This window comes from Cygnus olor, chromosome 5, assembly GCF_009769625.2.
Source record: "Cygnus olor isolate bCygOlo1 chromosome 5, bCygOlo1.pri.v2, whole genome shotgun sequence".
Classification (NCBI taxonomy): domain Eukaryota; kingdom Metazoa; phylum Chordata; class Aves; order Anseriformes; family Anatidae; genus Cygnus; species Cygnus olor.
The window spans coordinates 63665375-63686827 of record NC_049173.1 but is presented as its reverse complement, the minus strand read 5'-3'; the positions used below and the strand labels follow the sequence as shown (position 1 = coordinate 63686827).

Genomic DNA, 21453 nt, shown 5'->3' with positions numbered 1-21453 from the left:
GGCAGGGGGAGAGCACGGAGCGCGTTGCCTTGGGGCACCGCCGCAGACCAGCCCTTCACCGGCCTCTCCTTCATGAAACACGTTGGAGGCTCCAGCTGAGTGTTTGGATACAGCTAACATTGGGTCTCTTCTACTCTACTGAGGCGTTTGCTGAGGTGCTTGAGGTCTGAAGGACTGGGCTGAACATAAACGGGGAAGAAAGATAATATTTGCTAAAAGCGATGTTAACGTGTTTGAGTTGTTTCATCGATGTGACAGAGCCGTCTGGGGTGCAACTGCTTAATGACAAGTTGAACATCTTCCCCTGAGTGTCCTTCTTTGCTATCGTTGGTCCTCTAGAGAGCGGGTGGCTTTGCTGTCTTGCTGCACTGGTGGAACAGACCTGGAGAGGCCCTCCTCTGTCATTTTCATAAATGGGAAAGAAAATTGTATTCGCTGTATGCTCCTGCCAGCTATTTGTGGCAATTCTGGGGTAAAAAAGCTTACCGCCTTGTTCAGGAGGTAAATTATTCCTCGCGTGTTGAAATTTCAACTCCGCCATTTTTTGATGTTTGGTGGCATAGAACTGCTTCTGCAGCTGAGTAAATACATCTGTCCCAAGAAGGCCGGCAGCTGAAATAGCTTGTGCTTTGAAATACATGTTCCCATTAGGATCCAGATGAGTTAGCCTCATTTCCTTTACGTTCACTATCTTGAAATGTAATGGAGGTTTGTGCAATGCTGGGCACTTACACCAGATTTCCTTGTCGTTGGGGTGATGTATCGGAATATCTCGGGACAATATACATTATTTGGTTTATGAGGCGGGGAAAGCCAAGAACAGCTTATCCTGAGTACTCTGCTCAGGGTTCAGGCAAGCATCATCGTGTAGGAAAGCGTTTGCCTGACGCTGAGTGCCATTTTGGTTCCATTTCAGTCAAAGGAAGCAAAGTAAGCTCATCTTAAAATTCAAAAAGTGTGAAATGCTGGGATCCTTGCTTCCAGCTATGCAATATGCGTGTCACTCTTCTCCTTATTGTTCTCCTGTTTCTGCTATCGCTTGGTTATTGTCTGCAGAACAAGTCACTTTGCAACGTTTACAAAAACTTCAAGGTTTAGATGCATTCCTCGTGTTTTACAGCGCTCCTGACCCTGCTAGCAGCTGGCACCCTGCCTCTCTCCGAGGGTTTTTCTCTCCACCGCCTGGCGCGGCGTCCCCATCCCTCGCCCCACGGGGACAGCAGCTGCCCGCGGGACGCCTCCCGCCGCCCTGAGTGCCGGGCTGAAGCCCCGGGCTCGGCGCCTGGGCGCAGAAAACTCGCCGCTCGCTCTTCCTTCCCTCCTTCCTTCCTTCCTTGCTTCCCTCCTTCCCCGGCAAGCGTCTCCTCTCAGGCAGGGCTCGAGCGCTGTTAGCTTTTTAAAATAAGGACTCCCGACACCGTTCCGCCGGGCGAGAGCGAGGAAGGTCGGCGGGCGGGGGGCTCGGCTCTCCCCTCCTGCTCCTCCTCCTCTTCCTCCTCTTCCTCCTCCCCCCCGCCCCGTGCAGCCCCGCGGGACTGCTCCCCTTCCCCTGCCTCCCTCCCGCCCGGCGGGGACCCGGCTTTGGGGCCGGGGGCGGCGCCCACTGCTCCGCGGGGGCTCCGCGGGCCCGGGGCCGGGGCCGAGCGCTGCCGGCTTGGCCGCCCGGGGCTGCCCGGCCGCCGCGGGGCTGCAGCCGGGCCGGGCGGCGCTGGGGGAGCAGGTTTCTTTGTTGGCTGCCGGCTGACTGGTTCCCATTAATCTCCCGCACTGGCCGTGGCCGTCTCCACTTCCTGCCTTTGCATACTTCTCTCTCCCTCGATCTCAGTCCCTTCCCTCCTCCTCCCACCCCCCTCCCTCTTTCCAGCTCCTTCAAAAAAGCTGCAGCCGCCCGGGCGGAGGGAGCGCACCGCTGCGCGCCTCGGTAAGAGCCGGGGAGCCGCGGGCCTGGGGGGAGAAACCACGGAGCGGGGCCGGGGCTGCGGGGGCTCCCGGGGCCCGTCCCGTCCCTGGCTGGGCGCCGCGTCCCTGCGCACGGGCGGAGCGGCGCTTGGAGCTGCCGCCCTGTGCCGCCCGGCACCGCCGTGCCCCGGGGACGTCCCGTCTGTTGGGCGGCGAGGGCAAGGGCACCCCGGAGGGATGGAGCCGAGGAGACCGCTTCGGTGGGACCGGGCTAACTAAGCGGGCTGGGGAGCCAGCACCCCGCGTGTGGGGCTCTGGTCTGGAGAGAGAAGGGAAGCTGTGGCGCTTTTCTTCCCTTCCAGTGCCCGCTGGCGTTGTTCGTCCAGCTGGCTGCAATATTTGCATGCACATTGAAAAGAGCAGAAGAACCACCTGGACTCCAGCGGAAGACTTTAGAATCCCAAGTCAGATTTAGCTGAGGAGCTGAGGGAGCTACTTCAGCAGTTCACTTGGTGGGAAAATCAGAAGTACTGCTCTTGGCTTGGTACCAAGCGTTTGCTTTACTAAAGAGCAGTGGGTCACCGCAATCAAAGAGTAGCGGCTACATATGAGAGAGCCTTTTTATGTTTACTTCAGTTTTATCACTCAACTGTATTTTGAATCTTAACAGTCAAGCTAAATTAAGCGGGATGCATAGTATAATAGCATGGAGTAGGTTGATAGTAACGTTTTTTACCCTCGTTTTACTATTGCACTGATTTGGGGTAACAGTTTTTTTTCATTTCATTCTGTGTAGATGGTCTTTAACTTCAGCCAGACACTGAACAATCCAGTAAAGGCCACCTGGAATGATCAAAACTTTTGGGAAACAAAGGATGAAATTGTTGTCTGATTTCTGCTCATGCAGAGTAGGGTGAATTGGAGTGAGGTTAACTAGCCTTTAAGACTCAATGATGTTTTGATTATTTGTGATTAACATACACTCAGTAGATGGAAAAAAATCCATACAGTGCATGGGTAAGTTAACAAAGAAAAAGCAGAAGTATCTTACATTTAAGATCAGATTTGAGAAAATCATGCATGTTCAGGAACGTCAAAACTTAACATTGATTTTTGTGATTGGGTTATGCAGGTGGCAAAATAGAAATCTGTTACCAGTCTGAAAGGTGAGAAAAAGATTTATGCCTTTGGTCATTTGTTTCCCTCTGGCTTTAAGATCAGTTGTTAAAAGCAAAACCAACACATTAAAGCAATTATGATTACTTTAGCAAGATACCTAAGCATGTAGTCAAGCACCTTTTAAGACTAGCTGCAGTCTATGCACTCTTGAGAGTGACCAGACTGATGGGAAACTGCCATCTTCCTTCTGCAACAGAACTGGTTTACTCCTGGAGTATGGAGGAGTGGGGAGTGGAGCTTCTTGGGTAGGGGCAATAGAGTGGGTGGTACTGGGCCTTGCTGCAAGACTGGCAAACTCCCATGTGCATCTCGTATGCAGAAATAGGGGAATCCTGCTTGGCTTGGCGTTCTTCTCTTCAGGGTGATGAACTTCCCTAGCCAGCTTGCTCAGCATTGTCACTGCCTTTCCTAGTGTTGGTAGGAGAGGCATCTCCTGTCCTTTCTTATCCTGCATTTTTGTGCTGTGGCTGCCAGAATTTGCTCCGAGGAGTTCAGAACCGACCCTTGCAGTTTCCCTTTAGGCAACTGACTTTTAACATATACTGTAGCGTTTAAAGGAGCGTGTGACCCTTTATTATTGGTGACCCTGTAAACCATTGTGTAATCTGTTGACTGTAATGTACCGTGGCAATTTATTCTTGGTTGGGAAGTCCTGCCAAGGACTTGATGGAATAGCACGATTTTATCCACTTTATTGTTTTCATTGTGTTTCATAAACATCTAAGACCCTCTGGGAAGAATCACTGGGGCTGCTGGGCCTCCTTTTTTTAATTGCTGGTTAAATAAATGTGGCCAGTTTAAAAAAAAATAGGAAAAAAAAAAAGTGGTATGCAGGATCTCAGAATGCCTGGAACTGCTAAACATTCATGTTTAGGAAGCAGAACTATTTTTAGTGTAGGGGCATTTAAAGAAATGATACTAGCCCCTTGTGAAGAGGTCACTGCTAAGTGCGCTGAAGAGCCTGCTTTTAACTGAAGAGCAAAACCAAGTTTCCCACAGTTGAATAAAGTTAGAGAACCAGATTTGTACTTTTCCCACTTAGCTGAAGAGAAAGAGGATGGACTTCTTGTTAGTTTACAGTAGTGGGAGTGAGGAGGCCTGAATCCTTACCTCACACATGCAAAGAAAAAAAAAATCCTGGTCTTGGGGAGATGCTTAGCTTTCTGATTCTTTCCAGCCCATGTCTGCAGTGGAGATGTGGGACTGAAAGGCATTTAACGCTTTCTGAGAAGGGCTAGGAACTGGCAGCTGAGAGTAGTGTGTACCCCTCGGGATCTGTGTCTGGGGGAGGGTACAACTCTCATGAATGCATCCCTGGCTGCCATCCTCATTTATAGCTAAAAGAATTGGAGTAAAAAAAAGTCTGTGGGTGCTTGAGAACCCAAGCCAACTTGGGATCCTAATTCAGTTCTGAATGTGGGACTGAGGTTGCTAAATAAATTACTTTAGATTCACTGAAGATTTTCCTCAGCTCCTCTGACCAGAAAATAGAAGTACTTGCTTCTGATGGTTTAAGAGAATGTGGCTTAGGTCAGAGTTACCACTGTGTGCTGGACCCACCATGTTGTCCATGGTGTGTCATTAGTGACCTAATATAATGGTTAATGAAACCCAGTATCTTGCAGGGCAAAGAACCAAAATCTGGACTGATCAGACTTCAAAATGTATCAAATGATAGCTAAGTCAAATCAAATTTTGGTCCAAACTTCATTGATTTCTTGTTTAACATTAGTTCAGTTTAGATTATGAATTACTACTATTCTACTATACTATTCTACTTTTTTTTTTTTTTTTAATGCTGAATGCCATGTGTGTTAGTTTTGTCTCCATGCTGTAAAGTGTATGCAACTGCTGCTTTTCACATTTTTTGGTCTGCAGTTGGGATTTAGTTGGCAGTGTGGATAGAGGCAAGTTTGGGGAACTGACTCCAAATATTTACATTCTCAATTTGGCCTAGTCCTTATGCTTGTAAACACTCATAGTCACATTGAACTTTGGTGAGGTTATAAGTGGCTGTATCAGGCCTTGGAGAGTCACACCCTACAAGACCTGAAATTCCCACTTCTGGGAAGGGTTTCGGATGTATTTTTTGGCTGTATGTATCTCAGCTTGAGAGTTAGTACTTCTCACTCTTTCCCCTAATCTGACTGCAAAATCTTGTCCTGTATCTTGCCTGCCCCTCCCCGCCCCCCCCCCCCCCCCCCCCCCCCGTAATGCTTTATGCTAGTGAGATACATCAAACAAAAAATGTTGTGGAAGGGCAGGCAGGACTGCCCCAAAGGTGCAGCACAGACTCCGTAAATCCTTGTCTCCTGGGCTGCTCTCGAACTCTGCCCCAATAGGGAGGGGCTGCAGCAAAGGTCTTCCTCCCTCCGTGGTCGCCATTTCCCCAGTCCTCGCATTTTAGGTGGGCTCAAATAAGGTTAGGGGGCTGATTTGAACAATGGTGATGTTTGCTCATGGAGAATCAGATTTAAGCCCTGTTTTCCTTCATGTACGCTTTGAACAGCTGTCACTTCATTAGAAATTTTTTAATCGCTAGGGACTGAACCTCTAAGTTTTGTTCTGCATTATCAATTAAACTTTCTGAAGTCCATGTTACCACAAACTGCAGAGGCAGGGATCAACTGGTAAGTTAACACCTTATGGCCAAACCTCCCTCTTGCTTGGCTATGCCTTTCAATTTGGGTTTGAAATTTGAAAAAATAGTTTAGTTGCAGAAAGCTTGTGACTATAGATAGAGGTGACTGAGTTGCAAAGAATTACAGTCCGAGTTCCTACTCATCACTTGAGGTCAGTAACTTTATATCCTTAGCCAACCTAGCTTTGAAGGAGATGGCATTAGTTGAATCCACAGTGAACATATTTTGAGTAACCTAACTTTGCATTCTGTCTGGAGCATGTACTCAGTTAGAACTGTTCAGGTAAATGGATGCTACTTCACACGGACAGTGCTTTTCATATGCTCTGCTATAAGCTTCTGACCTTGGAGATGCGTTAGGGTTGAGGAAAATAGGATAAGAGGTGTTCGTTTTAATGCCACCTTTCAACATTTTTTGAAAATGTGTTTGTTTGAGCCATTTCCTCCTGCTGAAAACCTGTCAGCCACAGCAATGGAGCTGAGACTTCAGCGAATTTGTGCAAATGGAAAGGTCCTCAAGGACACACTGAAAGTGCAGTGAAGTTTTGTCAGAAATGCACCCCGTATGTGTTCACACACACAGGAACAGGATGTCAGTTTGGACTTGGTGTATCAGTCTCCCAATTTCTCTTTAAAATGAAGACATAGAAATGCTTGATATATGAACATTTATTGTTAGTGTTGGTGCCAACACAGGAAACTAGGTCTTTGAGCTGAAATATTTAACATTATTCCCTAACTCCCATGTTATTAAGAACACTTATTGTGCAAAGTTCTAATACTATTATTCATTTAATCACTTTGACAGGGTCGTCACACTGAGTTCATGGTTTGCATTTTTTTTTCCCCTTCAAAGAAGGATTAGTTGTCTTCATGCAACATCCAGTCACAATCACAGGGGACAGATGCTAATTGACTAGCATTGTGCCAAGGGCCCTGCTCAGCCTGGTATTTTAAGTATTAGTGCAGAGACCAAAGTGCTTTAGGAGAGCTGCCCCGGAAGATCTCGCAACCCTGCTTTAGTGAGGAGCAGATGTTCCAGACACGGACTCTTTCCATTGTTCTGAGAAGTCCTTCAAGTCAGGAGATGGATCTGCCTCTTGACATTTTTGCTTTTAACATTGTTACTACTTTGAGGGAGTACAAACAGTTTCTGCAAGACAGGATGAAATGATTGAGGAGTTTGAATGATTTTGATCGTTTGTCCTGGTGGAAACTTCTGTCACTCAAGGTCACTGGAAAGGGAAATATATTTGGCTTGATGTCATGTTGCATTCCGAGTGGGCACAGTGCACTAACGAAAAATGGAGATTATTGACTCAGCACGTGTGAAAGTGCTCATCTCATTTATGCTACAAGATTGTAATGATTGTGGTTTCCAGTGTGCTTCATTTCTTAATCCTGGCTTTAGGCTCACAAGATCCCCTTAGCCGGTGTTGTTTAAATGAGCTTCATTAACTGAGAATATTGTTTTGAAGGTATGGCAGATCAGCAAAGTGCAAAAGCTTACCAGTAATCACCTGTGTGATGGCAGGCTCTGACTACTTCCACTGTTAAGTGGCAAATTGGGCAGCAGTTCCACACCATAGCTTGGATTTTGCTGCCTGCTATATTAACTTGTCTTTGAGCAGCACATCCTCCGTTCCACCCAGACTGTGTAAGGAATGGCTGACTGGAAAGAGAGGTGGGATCAGAATAGGAAAGCACAGAAGGGGGTCAGAAAGAAAAGAGGTCTAAAATCATCTGAAACTCTTCGGGCTTAGTGTATACGTTAACAACAATCTACAAAATTGTTCAAATGGCATTCAGTATTTGCGGATACAATTCATGTATTTTTAGGTTGGTATGTATATCTCTCTGATGGAATTTTATGGACATATCTATTGCTATTTCTCCTGTAGAACTGAGTAAATATCCCACATCACTTGTAATGTTTAAAGAGTATTCCTTGCAGGGAGTGATTCCATATGTAAATATTTTTCATAATTTGCTCTGCTCTGATCTTTGGTCTCACACTTAAATCCCAGCTATACGGGACTGAAAGGCACTGACAAAATGGTTGCTCTGGCCTATCGTGGGTAGCTTAAAAGAGCTGTTGCTGTACCCCTTGTTGCTTAGGCAATAGGGGACACTCGCTGAATGATGGTCCACAAGGGCAGCCACACTGTGCCGGTACCTGTTCCCTGCCACGTGAGACCAGAGGATTCTTTTGTTATTTGCTGTACCTGTAGAGGAGCCACCCATTTTATACGTGGCACAAGTGCAAGGTCTGCTACTATTTCAGCCTTTTGTTGCACTGTTGAGACAGAGCATTTCACTGCTGTGTGTTCTTCAGCTGCTTAGTAATTCTTTGGTGTTTGTTCATTATTCATAATAACCTGGACAACTTCTTTGGAAATTACCTTTTTGCTTCACTTGCAGGGGCTGGATTACCTCTCTTGCCCCTCTACTCCGGGAGAGAACTGCTTCAACCTCTGTTCTTCTGTTTGTAGGAGAAGGATAAGTTAAGATCTCACATGACACAGTTCTCTATTTGAATAGGGAGGTTGTGACTGCAGCTGGGCTGCCATAACTGCCCTTGGTTGTTAATGTCTGCCAACAACTTGGCAGCAGGACCTTCTGAGGCTTTTGCTGCTATAGTTGCAGAGCAGCCAGCAGAAGAATTGCTCTTTCTCTCCAGAGAATGTCCTTAGGCATGGGAAACAAAGGGAGATATCATTGCCAGGTGACAGAGCTATCTCCTCATCCAGTACCACAGGGAGCTGGGGATGAATTTTCATTGGACTGCCCTGCTTTTCCTGTGGCCATGTAACTTGTACAACACAGGTAACGCTCTGGAAAAGGTAAATTCAGGAGAGATGAGGATCCTCAGACTCTTGCCATTTTATACGCAAGTAAAGCCTCATTTAAGGCCTTGTTCTTCAGGCAAATTTGCCTGCTATCGCCCAGGAAAATATTTGCCTTCCTTTTTTTTTATTTTCTTCTTTCTCCTTTTATTCCTTGATTCTCCCTCTCAAAACCTAGCAGATAGGCTTTAACAACCTGCATGTGTCATACCCTCTAGTTTTGCTGCATCCAGGCTGTATATGGGTGTGTGATCTAGATTTTGTGGATCCCATTCTAACTTTGGCTTGGAGTTTGTTAGAATCTGTGAAGGGGATAAATGGTAACAGATTCTTCAGCCACCTATGAACATTGGGATTTCTTGTTTGTCATAGATATTCCCTGACATCTACTATTTGAGCTGCAGGATGTCAGCTGGTGACATATTCCTCTGCTTGGGCAGTTTCTGATGTTCAGATTTGTATTTACTGGAACATCAAGAGAGATGTCAGCCTGTGCTTTACATCCTACAACAGATCTGACAAAGGTTCTGTGTTATCCCTTCCTTTGTTTGCTATTGAGTTGTCTCCCAACAAGGCAGTTATCTTTGAGTTTGAGAAACTAATAAAGTTGATGAATGTGGAGTTAAGATGATGTCTTCAAAATGAAACAGCAAGAGAGCCGCGAGATTTTCAGTGGCAAGCACTTTTTAGGGAGAGAGAGAATAACAGCAGAGGGTAAAAAGACACTGTTTGTTCGTCCTTCCACCTCCATGAGATTAGATTGTTCCCTGGCGGGGGGACCAGGATACATGGTTGAGGGGAAATGATTACCTCATCTTTCAGTTCGGTGGATCACCATATATTGTGCTATTTCTGCCAACAGATACACTGAAGAGGTTAGTACCTAGCATAACAGCACACCCTGTGAGAAAGAAGAGAATTTACTTTATGCCCTGCGTAAAACTGGCTTCTCTTTTGAAGCTTAATGTTTCAACCTATTGTCGTTTTTAGCAGAGAGCTTAATAATGCAGAGTATGAGTTTAACGAGATGAATTTTTGACATACTAGTGTTGACCCAGAACTACTGTGGGTAGACTGTGATACAACAGAAGGAAGCATCTAGCCTAATCTTAAATTTTGAGAGTTGATAGAGTTTTTTGTCCTGTAGAAATGAATCTGAGCTTCCAGGCTACAGGTATGCCCTGGAAGCAGAATAATTAAGTTCAGTAACATTTTAATTTCTCACATGAATATACGTAATGAATTTTGAAGAACACGCATATTCATGAACCTACAGATAATGGATAAAACAGCAGGAATCCAATCCTGGCTAGCATACTGCTTTGTCTTGGACCAAAACTTCCTTTTCCCTTTCCCATATGCTTTGCAGCAGAACAGGTTGGCAACCGTGTCTGCGCATCCAGCCCAGAAAAACATGTAGTCAGAAGGTTAGCTGGGGTGGAGACCACACAAAGCAGTGTGATTTGGACCAGGTGAGTTATCCCAGCGTGTAGGCACTGTTTACTTAATTCTTGCTCACCTGGCACTGTATTTTTGGCTGTTACTTTTCAAATTTCTTCTGAGTTCAGTTTTTTTTTTTTTTCTTTTTTCCCTTCCTCTTAGTTAACCAAATAATAAAAGGCAGGTACATGTCAGCTGTTTTGAAAGGAAGTTTTTAATGGAGGTTTAGCATGATGTTAAATGTTGAGTGGTCAGTGTGAGACTTTTTGATCCAAGACTTGATGTATATAAGGTGGTTGTTGTTTTGTTTTGTTCCCCCTCCCCCCCCCCCCCCCCCCCAATACACAACAAATGGACTAACCTCCATAACTTCCAAAAACTGGATGAGAGCTTCTGAGGGCTTCTCAAGCAAATTAGGGTTACTGGTTTATGGAGTAGGGCAATTGACAATAATAATAATAAAACAACAGAAGCTATATTTAGACAATTTAAAATGGCAGAAATATAGTGAAATACTATATTTTATATATGCAATGCATGCATCTCTTAAAAAATGCAATGCATGTATCTTTCATTTGTAAATCTCAAAGCACTTAGCAGTGTTAATGAATGAAAGACCCCACATAGCCCTGGTAGATGAGGGAAGTATCAATACATATGAGAAAGTTCAGGAAGGTAATCTTGGAAGCAGAAAAAAAACCTTTTTCCTCCACTTTCAGTTTAAAGAAAATTAGAACTATATGGTGCAGCAAGCTATCTTATCATCTTTCATCTTGAACTGTAAATACATACCCAGAATAGTGCTTTTGAGATGGCAATAATGCTGTTGCCCTTCAATGATTGAAATGACATTTTTTCAGCTAGAAGGTGAGGTTACTTAATTCAAGATTTGTTTGATTAGGTGATGAGACTAGCCAGGATAGTTTAGGCTTTTAATACTGTGTGTCTTAATCTCAAATATGTAGTAGGCATGTAATAATGGACTAAATTATATATAGAGATATGATGTTAACAGTCTTTTTTTTTTCTTGAAAAGTGTGAGTTGTTCTGTATCTTCTTATGTTTGATATTTTGAGATTTAGTCATAGCCATTCTTTCTGGTTAAAAGTCAGCAGTGATTCTGTATGTAAATGCCCCCCCCCCCCCCCCAGTATATCTATATAAAGCTTTACTAAGAAGCAAAGATGTGTTCATGTACATCAATGTGCAGCACAGGCATACCTCTTATGTGGATTATATTTATCACAATTATTCAGAAGATGATAACTTAGCCATATAATTTCACAAATATTCCAAACAGTATTTTCCATATGCTGACTAAATTAGGTGTAAACCCCTTTTTTACTGGTGTAAACAGAGGTAACTTTGATAGGCAAGTTAGTACACAGATGTTTCAGTTATTCCTAAAATTTATTTTGAGCAGGGAGGGGGGGAGACAATGATCTTTTCCGTCTTCATAATTTCCTATCTTTAATTATGGGTTCTCAGCTCTCTACAAAGCCTTCACTGGGCTAGATTGAAATAGATTAAAAAAAATGCTCTGGCTTTTTTTCCACCCTGCTGAGATTTGCTAAGTCACTCATGAGAATTAGATGTTCATTTTCCGTTAAAGTCAGTTTGAACCAGATACCAAAATCCTCAGCGTGGCTTTGACCTAATTGTTTAACAATAAAACATCCCCATGCTCTTTTTAGAGGGAACTCAGAATCTTCTCATTAGGAGTATGATCAAGTGTTGCAAGCAGAAGTCTGCAACTTACTGTTTCAGTGTTTTCCTTGTATTAAAGATATTTACTTATCCATGTATATATGCCAGTATACATGTCCGCTGAAACAGAAAAGTACCTCTTTGTTAAAACAATGTTACTCCAAAATATCTGCTTTCCTTTTGTTCTCATACTCAGTCAGAAGAGAATAGCTTTATTTTGTGATGTCAGTGTTTTTATACTCTTATCCCATTGATTTTTATTCACTCTGGGAATAATCACTCATAAAAAAGAATGTGTTCATCTTTCCTCAGAAGAGACTGATTTCTTTTCCAGAAGCACCTACTATTAAGTACAATGTCCACAGAAAGATATAACCCCAGGTAAAGAGATACTAGCTTGCAGACCTCTTGTGTCCTCCTACCTGCTTTGTTACTGACTTGCTAGGAGGTTGTCCAAGTCATTTCATTACCTGTAATCTCTGTATTTCTGTGCGTTTGAAGGGATAACTGATGTCTCTCCTCATATTCTTGAAATCTGCATGTTAAAGGAGCTTAACTTACTAAATGCTCATATTTTGCATTTTGTTGCATTTCCATCCTAACCTGGAAAAGATGTGATGGCCTAAAATCGCACTCTGAAGGCTGATGGCAGTTTTACTGTAAAGTTTCAGGGAGCAGAAGACTGAGCCTGAGGAGTGCGATTGACTGAGGGAGCTCTGAACTTGGACAGGCAATACCTCATGTTTGTTCTGCACTGACACCTTTAGCCAAGCAAAGAAAAGGTGTTGATGTTGGAAGTAGCTGCAGCCACACTCCTTCGCCAAATATGAGGTGAAGCCCTGAAGGGAAGGAATAGCAATGATGTATGACCTAGCAAAGAGTATTCAAGACTATTCCCTCAAAGTTTCTGGACCCTCCAAGGCACCTGACAATTCAGTAGCTGCCAGCTTGACACTCTTTTTAGAGGCTCAAAGCACATAGGTTTTATAGGCCTAGTAAAGCAGCACTGCACAAGGGCACTGTTATATTATTTTTGTGATGCAGCAGAAGTTCTGACTTTCCTTTTTCTCATCGTATTTCCCACTGCCCCATAATTGTAGCTTCTATCAGGTTACACTTTCATTTAAAGAAAACAGTACAGATACGTTTATAGTTGAACATGCTCTGTGAATACTTTATTTCACTGCTATATTAAATGTGTAACAAATCTGTTTGGAAGCTACCTAATAGGAAACAGGATATAGGTTTCTTTTGCACATTTATTGTGCTCTAAAGTTTTCAGGTTAAATTGGGTTTTAGATAACACTTTCTCTGTAATAGCCTCTCAAATACCGTTATTTCTTTCTCAGTCCCTTAAATTCTGTAGAAACTTTGATAGTTTTTTACGTATGCCTCCAGTTTGACTTGCTAGAGTAACTTCTGCAGCAAACCTAGCTGCACCTTTTGCAAAATACATTTTTTTTTTTTACAGTGTAAATGGATTACACTTGGGTCATTTTTTTTTTCCCTATGTGGATAAAATACAGACAGAAGGAAAAGAATGAGCAGGTGACAGAAGCCTTATTTATGTCCTCAGCTGTGCTTTGCTTTCTGTAGTGGCTTTCTACTCATGCTCAGTAGCATAACTGTAAGCTTCTTCCCTCTGTTGTGAAGGGGATGCAGGCTGGCAAAGTGAGCTGCTGTTTTTTCTCCCCTAGCAGTTTTTTGGGTCCTTTTGCACATTCATGTGGGCACTTCCACAGAGCCTGGCACACAAGCTAAGTTGGCTGATCTTTCATGACAACACTTTATTGTGCTTGCCAACAGTTTCTTTCAGTACCATACTAGCTTTGTTGTTACTCCAGAAACTCTCCTTTCCTTGTTAGCTGATGGCAGGGGATACTTTAAAAAAGAGGCCAGGGTGGATGACAGTTTCTAGTTCAGCTGGGGGAAGATGGGATGCTAAAGGGATAGAGAATTTTGTAAGTGCTCTCAGCTTGTACATTGTGAGACCAAACTAGAGTGGTTTTAGTATACATGCTGCTTGTTTTCCTCAGAGCTGTTCTCTGTCCCAAGACAGTCACTCCTGTAAAGTGTCCTTGGTTTAGGCAGTTTGTGACCTGCCCCCTGGCCCCACAGCTGCTCCATCCTCAGGCAGTGCAAGCACATCCTTTACACCAGGCCAAATGCCAACTACATATTTGGGACTGAAATCACATCTGTTTTTTGAGTCAAAACAACAACAAAAAAACCACATTCTTTTTCATTTCATAATGTATGTTTTTTAAAATAGAGGAAATAGAAATTTAAACCATGGACTGTATAAATATTTATTTTATCCCAGCAAAATGCAAGTGCATACAAACATAATGATATTGTGCTTCTTAGACAAGGATATTGAAGTAATGGTGGGGAAAAAAACCTGCAACAACAAGGTGAAAAAGACATTAGATCTTCCCAGGACTTCCGTTTCCTGTTTGGAAATCAGATCTACTGATAGTTTTCTGTACTATGTTCAATAGTAACACCAAGCAAATTGAAAAGCAGAGACAAACATACATTCCTCCATGGCTGATAGTTCACAAGATCAGGGTTATATATCTGTCTTTAGGGCTGAGAGATGCTCACTTGCTGTTCATTTGGGACTGCAGTTGTAAGTGCCTTTAATCATGTGGGTTTCTACTCCATTTGTCTAGAAAGCTGCTCCTGGAGGATTGCTCCACTGCATGGAGCGTGCTCCTGGATGGAATTTGTGGATGACCACCTACAGTGGTCTTCCTGACTGTCAGGCTGAACCTCAGCCTTTGCTGCTATAGTGTTTGAGGTACTGATTTAGGAAAGTAGCCTGCACCCTACTCCCCTGCTTCACACAACATTTCTTACTCTGCTGAATGTAAAAGGGTGAGAAAATCCCAGTGTAGTAGCGTTTTACCTTTGCTCAAAGAAGAATGTAAATTTTTCAGCAGGATATGAAGCAGTGTGAAATCTGGCTTTGAATTTGGACTGGTGGGTTTGGCAAAGCAAGGCGTGTGATGCGAAACTAGTTTTCGCAAGGTCCTCTAAGACTTTCTGGCTAAGCATTTTCTCATGAGCTAAACAGCACTGAGAAAGGCTCTCTGTGTGGGTAGGAGACCTCCCAAGAGCATGCTTAGTTCTGTGATTCAGTGGATGGCATCTGCCCCCTGAATGGAGAAGACATCTATCAGTGGTACAGCAGGCAGCTGAGAGTGCAATTCTGTCGGATACCACGGTCTGCAAATGACATGTGAATCAGGTGCTGGACTTAAAGTGGCTTAACACTCATGCCTTTCTGCAGCTCTCAGATTTAAACAATAGCTCTAGGCGCTCTGGGCTTACAAGAATCTAATAGCGATTGCCCTGCAACATTAAAGTGTCATCTAAAGATAACAAAAGCTCAGCCCACCAACACTGTTAAACAATTGTAAACAGTACAGATTAAGTTAGCTCACAAATCAAACCGAAAAATCCTCTCTTCTACCCTTACCAGCCCCTACAGAGGCTTGTTGGACGGAACGATTTTGACTCATCCGTGGAAGACTACCAAATTTGGAAACATGGGATATTTCTGACCAATCTGGCATCAAGCACAAGGTGCTATTTAAACTCTAGTTTGGTTAACTGTACTTTTGCCTCCACAAGCTTCCCCTCTTGCTCTAAATGGACACAATAATATTTTTTCCTTTGTACCCTCTATACTTCTGTGGCTTTTTAATGTTAAATGAGGTTTATGCTTCACTCCAGAGAGAGCTGTATTTCGGCAGTAGATGAAGCTATTCATGTCACTGCCCACTTTTCACTATTTATTTTTCAAACTTTTCGCAAGGTCCTTAGTTATTAATTGTAAAGACTTTGAAATTCTTCCATGTGGAATATCATCACTTGGAGCGGTGTTTGAATAAACAAACAAACCAAAACAACAGCAAAAAAAAACAAACTTAAAGATGTTTCTTGTACGTGTTTTGAAGTTTTCAGTTTGTATTTTTGCAAGTGATAATACTTAGCTCCAACACAGTGCTTTTCATTGCAACTCTCCAAAGTGCTTTACAAGCTTATCAAAGCAACTTCTAAAGCTAATTGAATCTTTTTGATTAAATGAAGTATGGTTTAAATATGGTGTTCTGATACTCTTGAATATTTCATGGAATTACGTTTATGCTAGGAGAGTTTCCTAAGGGTCAGAGTGGGACAGAGGCCTAACTGAAGCAGAAACACACCCAGCAACTGCTTTATATGGACATAGCAGCATGATTCGTAGTGTGTAACACAAAGTTTCTTGTTTCATTCAAACTTTAAATAAAATCAAAGAATGAAACTTTGAAGATTGTTGTGTTTTTTGGATGACTTTAGCCAGTATCTCCATTTTGTAGATTAAGAAATCAAAGCAGAAGGAAATAAAATGACATGTAATAACTGGAGATGCCTAGTATGCCAAAGATGCAGCTGGATTTCTGAGTCCTCTGTGAAACTTTGCTGTAGTTTACCAAGTTCTTTGATCTACTGCTTTTGCAGAAGTACTATTATTTTCTTTCAGAGATTAAGCTTACAGTTCTAAACAAAATGAATTTTGTAGATAAATAATAGCGAAATTCTCCTGCTCAAAGAAAAGAGAAAATAAGGCTAAAGGTAGACCTAAATGTTACTCTGTACATGAGAAAAAAATGATAAACTGTTTTACTGCTGATATATTGCAACAGTCATGCTTTCTAGGATTATAATACGAGTTTGGGAGCAGAGGTGGAACTGTAATGAGTTTCCTCTGATTAAAAAATAAAACTAATTCCTGGAACTTTTTTTTTTTTTAAAAAAAGTAAAGATAGTAGATGCTATGACACTAAAGAAGAGGTGGCAGGAAAATTTGAGAGAAAAATTGAAAGAAAGAAAGGCTGTGCTGCTTTATCTTCTTTTAGGTCATTCCGAAAGACAAAGCTTACTCTGCCTTGCTTTGCTGTTTATGAAGTGAAAATAAGTTACTGCCTTCAAGTCAGAAAGGGCCTTCCTCTAACAAACAGCAGAGATCCAATGCCCCATTTATTGTCTTGACATTTTGTTTTATCGTTCCAGTTTGCAGAGCAGTCTCCGGAGGTTTGTGAAGTATGCATGAGTAAGAGAGAGAAACGCACTCGTATCTTCTTTTGGGAACTTTGGGGATTTTAGCTTGGAAACAGGCCTGGCTGTCTATCTAGACCCATCGCTCTCACTGAGAGCACTGACAGGAGTCTGGGTGACATGGCATCCCCTTACCTCATCTTCTACTTTTCCTTACGTTTTGTCTCTGTGCCTACCCTCATCATCCATGCTTTGCTGTTTGCTAGCAAGCCCACAATCTCTTTGGAAGTCTTTTCCATTGGCTGACTTTTATTACCTTTATTCATATTCCAGCATTGTCTACAAGCACCAGCTAGTGTTTGGAGCCAGATTTCTTATTTTTTCTGCATGCATAAATTGTGCGTGGGAGGAAGCAATAACAAAGGTACCTTTTTGTTTGGAAAAAGGCAGATATAAGAGCTGGATAGAAGGAGGAGAAATACATGTTAACCTTCATCCATATACTGGTGGTATGCTAAAAATCACAGAATCACAGAATCGTCTAGGTTGGAAGAGACCTCCAAGATCACCTAGTCCAACCTCTGTCCTAACACTAACAAGACCTCCACTAAACCATATCACTAAGGACTACATCTAAACGTCTTTTAAAGACCTCCAGGGATGGCGACTCAACCACTTCCCTGGGCAGCCCATTCCAATGCCTAACAACCCTTTTGGTAAAGAAGTTCTTCCTAATATCCAACCTAAACCTCCCCTGGTGCAACTTTAGTCCATTCCCCCTCGTCTTGCCTCCAGGCATGTGGGAGAATAGACCAACCCCCACCTCTCTACAGCCTCCTTTAAGGTACCTATAGAGAGCGATGAGGTCTCCCCTGAGCCTCCTCTTCTCCAGGCTAAACAACCCCAGTTCCCTCAGCCGCTCCTCGTAAGATTTGTTCTCCAGACCCCACACCAGCCTCGTCGCCCTTCTCTGGACTCTCGAGCACCTCCATGTCCTTCTTGTAGGGAGGGGCCCAAAACTGAACACAGTACTCGAGGTGCGGCCTCACCAGAGAGGGGGACAATCACCTCCCTAGACCTGCTGGCCACACTGCTTCTTATACAAGCCAGGATGTTGTTGGCCTTCTTGGCCACCTGAGCACACTGCTGGCTCATATTCAGCTGACAATCAACCAATACTCCCAGGTCCTTCTCTGCCAGGCAGCTTTCCAACCACTCATCTCCCAGCCTGTAGCTCTGCTTGGGGTTGTTGTGCCCCAGGTGCAGGACCCGGCACTTGGCCTTGTTGAACTTCATACAGTTGACCTCAGCGCATCGGTCCAGCCTATCCAGATCCTCCTGCAGAGCCTTCCTTCCCTCGAGCAGATCGACACACGCACCTAACTTGGTGTCATCTGCAAACTTACTGAGGGTGCACTCGATCCCCTCGTCCAGATCATCGATAAAGATATTAAAGAGGACCGGCCCCAGCACTGAGCCCTGGGGGACTCCACTAGTGACTGGCCTCCAACTGGATTTGACTCCATTCACCACAACTCTTTGGGCCCAGCCATCCAGCCAGTTTTTAACCCAACGAAGCGTACGCCAGTCCAAGCCACGAGCAGCCAGTTTCTTGAGGAGAATGCTGTGGGAAATGGTGTCAAAGCCTTACTGAAGTCAAGGTAGACCACATCCACAGCCTTCCCCTCATCCACCAAGTGTGTCACTTGGTCATAGAAAGAGATCAGGTTCGTCAAGCAGGACCTACCTTTCATAAACCCATGCTGACTGGGCCTGATCGCCTGGTTGCCCACGGCACGCGTGACGACATTCAAGATAATCTGCTCCATGAGCTTCCCTGGCACTGAGGTCAAACTAACAGGCCTATAGTTCCCCGGATCTACCCTCCGGCCATTCTTGTAGATGGGCATCACGTTTTCTAGCCGCCAGTCGACTGGGACCTCTCCTGATAGCCAGGATTGCCAATAAATGATGGAAAGCGGCTTGGCCAGCTCCTCCGCCAGTTCGCTCAGTACCCTTGGGTGGATCCCATCCGGCCCCATCGACTGCGTACATCCAAGTGCTGTAGCAGGTCGCCACCATTTCCTCGTGGATAGTGAGGGCCACATCCTGTTCTCCATCCCCTTCCACCAGCTCAGGGTACCGGGTATCTAGAGAACAACTGGTCTTGCCGCTAAAGACTGAGACAAAGAAGGCATTAAGCACCTCAGCCTTTTCCTCATCTTTTGTAACTAAGTTTCCCCCTGCATCCAGTAAAGGATGGAGATTCTCCTTAGTCCTCCTTTTTGTGTTGATGTATTTGTAAAAATTTTTTTTGTTATCTTTAACGGCAGTAGCCAGATTGAGCTCCAGATGAGCTTTGGCCTTTCTAATTTTGTCCCTGCACAGCCTCGCAACATCCTTATAGTCCTCTTGAGTAGCCCGCCCTCTTTTCCAAAGATTATAAACCCTCCTTTTTCTCCTAAGCTCGAGCCACAACTCTCTGTTCAGCCAGGCCGGTCTAGTTCCGCGCCGGCTCGTCTTTGGGCACATGGGGACAGACCGCTCCTGAGCCATTAAGATTTCCTTCTTGAAGAGTGCCCAGCCTTCCTGGACTCCTCTGCCCTTCAGAACCTCCTCCCAAGGGACTCTGCCAACCAGTGTCCTGAACAGCTCAAAGTGTGGTCAAAAAGTGGTCAAATATACAACCCCCTAGCAGTTCTCTAATGTTGTGGGGTGAATGGGCTCTAAGCATTAGATTATTGATCTTGAAAAATTATATATGGTAATCTTTATCACATATGGAAGAGAAATTGTTTATATCCCAGAACTTAAATGAGATGCTGACCTGAATAGCTTTGTAGCTTGGAATGTCTGTTTTTTCTTCATAGCTTTACATAGTTCAGTGCTTTCTCTTCTTCATTTCCTCATGCCTGAAGAATGCAGACGAATAGCTGAAAAAGGTTTGTCTCTAGTGCTGTTAGGTCATTAAGGTTCTTGGCCAAAAAATATCCCTGACCTCCCTGGTCAGAGGAAACTGCATCAACAGCAATAGTTTTCAGGAGGTTAAACCTAGTGTGTCTCAGCTGTTGTATATGAGGCCTAAGAGTGCCTATGAGGATAGAGAAAAACCGTACTATTGCTTTTTTTCATCCTTATCCTTAAACATGAATCCAGTGAAAATCTCAATGCTTGATTTCATGAAAGGATAATGCTTCTAGAAGATACAGAGATGTATACTTCTTGTGTCTTTTTTCATAAAACTCCTGACACTGGTTTTCATCTCAAAGTCTGCCATTCTAGATGCTGATGAAAATGTAAAACAATTGTTCCCTGCTCCAATGACTCTACAAAGTTAATCAAATTGAGGGAGGAGAGATTCACAAAGGGAAAAACACTGGGCTGCACATCGATACTCTAGCTGTGATATTATCAACGCGATGAAAGAATATTTTTAACACAGTAAACTGAAGAAAGATAATGAAGTAATTTTGAAGATTTTATTGGGGAGAGGGGATAGAATACAAACATGCTTGCTTGGAAAATGTATAAAATGGATAGGAAAGGTGCAAAATAAGAGCCTTGAGAAAAATTTCACATGCTTAAGTATGTAGGAAAGACTCTACTGTGTGGAACGTGTCCCCCAAACTTGCGCTCAATACAAGGACCAAAGGAAGGATGAGAAGAATTTGAAGAAGCACTAGGATTTTGTGCTGTAGGTAGAACACTGCTGGTGTCTTCATTATTTAAGTAGTGACATTTTGGCATGGGGGGTGGTTATACAGGGTGGAGAGGAGAGTATTGCAACTGTTCTTAGTGAGGTTGAACCTGATAGCTGGTAGACTACAAGCAAAAGTCAGAGGAGCTGGTAAGTTAGTTAATTTGGACAGAAGGAGGCAAGTCTCTGGTATTTGAAGGATGTGCTACATTGCTTAGAACAAAGAAAAAAAGAGAGAGAGAAGCTTGGCAGCTCTTCTTTCTTCCTGGAGTTACTGTTTGCCTCGGGGCTTGTGCACCCCACAACAATCAAATGATTTTTCTGCAGGCAGCTGTGTCATGCTGAGTGAAGCTGGAAATAATTGTGTTCATACCAGTGAGCTTTATTTATTCTGTTCAAGTTTTGTCTTGGTGAGTGTTTTGGAGCTGCCCTCAAACAGCTGAAATACCTGTTATGTCTGTGGTTCTGAGAAAACATAGTGGGGTTGGATGTTTGTGGGTTCTTTTGGGGGATTGCACATTGAAATCCTGAGGATGGAGGATCTGAAGAAATGAAACTCCTTGAAGGACCTGGCCATCAGTTATGATCATGTGTAACTGGCACCAAACTGATTGTACCACAAGTTTTTGCCTTTCAAATTACACAGCAAACTACTTCCAACAACCCCATGCATGTGGACAGGAAACACTTTCATTTCCCTGTTGGGAAGCAATCGGCACAGCTTTCTGCTATACAGCTAATACTTCAGCAAATTTTCCCTGAACTGGAGCCGCCCTGGGGCTTTGTAGCACAAATGGACCTTTGACAGGTGGGACTTGAGGGACATTGTGTTTGACAGACACTGGAAATGTCAGAGGTATCAGGGGAGCACCTGAAAAGCTAATGCTTCATTAAGAATAAGTGTTGAGCAAAATCCCAAGATCCGGAGTTGCAGCCAGCAAATCAGGATTTCTGCAGAAAACAACAGTAAATATTGTGGAATATTCTGAAGTACAGCA

General features: G+C 43.5%; 1 protein-coding gene across 7 annotated transcripts in view; it reads left to right on the top strand.

Moving 5' to 3' along the window:
* DENND2B (DENN domain containing 2B) overlaps positions 1-21453 on the top strand; it is a 166964-nt gene that overhangs the window by 358 nt on the left and 145153 nt on the right. Inside the window, exon 1 of one of the 7 annotated variants that reach the window (XM_040559052.1) lies at positions 1637-1921. The exons of 2 other annotated variants lie outside the window; for them this stretch is intronic. The gene's annotated coding sequence lies outside the window, so the exon portion shown is untranslated. Of the gene's footprint in view, positions 1-1636; positions 1922-3036; positions 3066-21453 lie in introns of those variants that run through there. 4 more of the 7 variants (XM_040559047.1, XM_040559045.1, XM_040559053.1 and 1 more) reach the window with 4 other exon arrangements.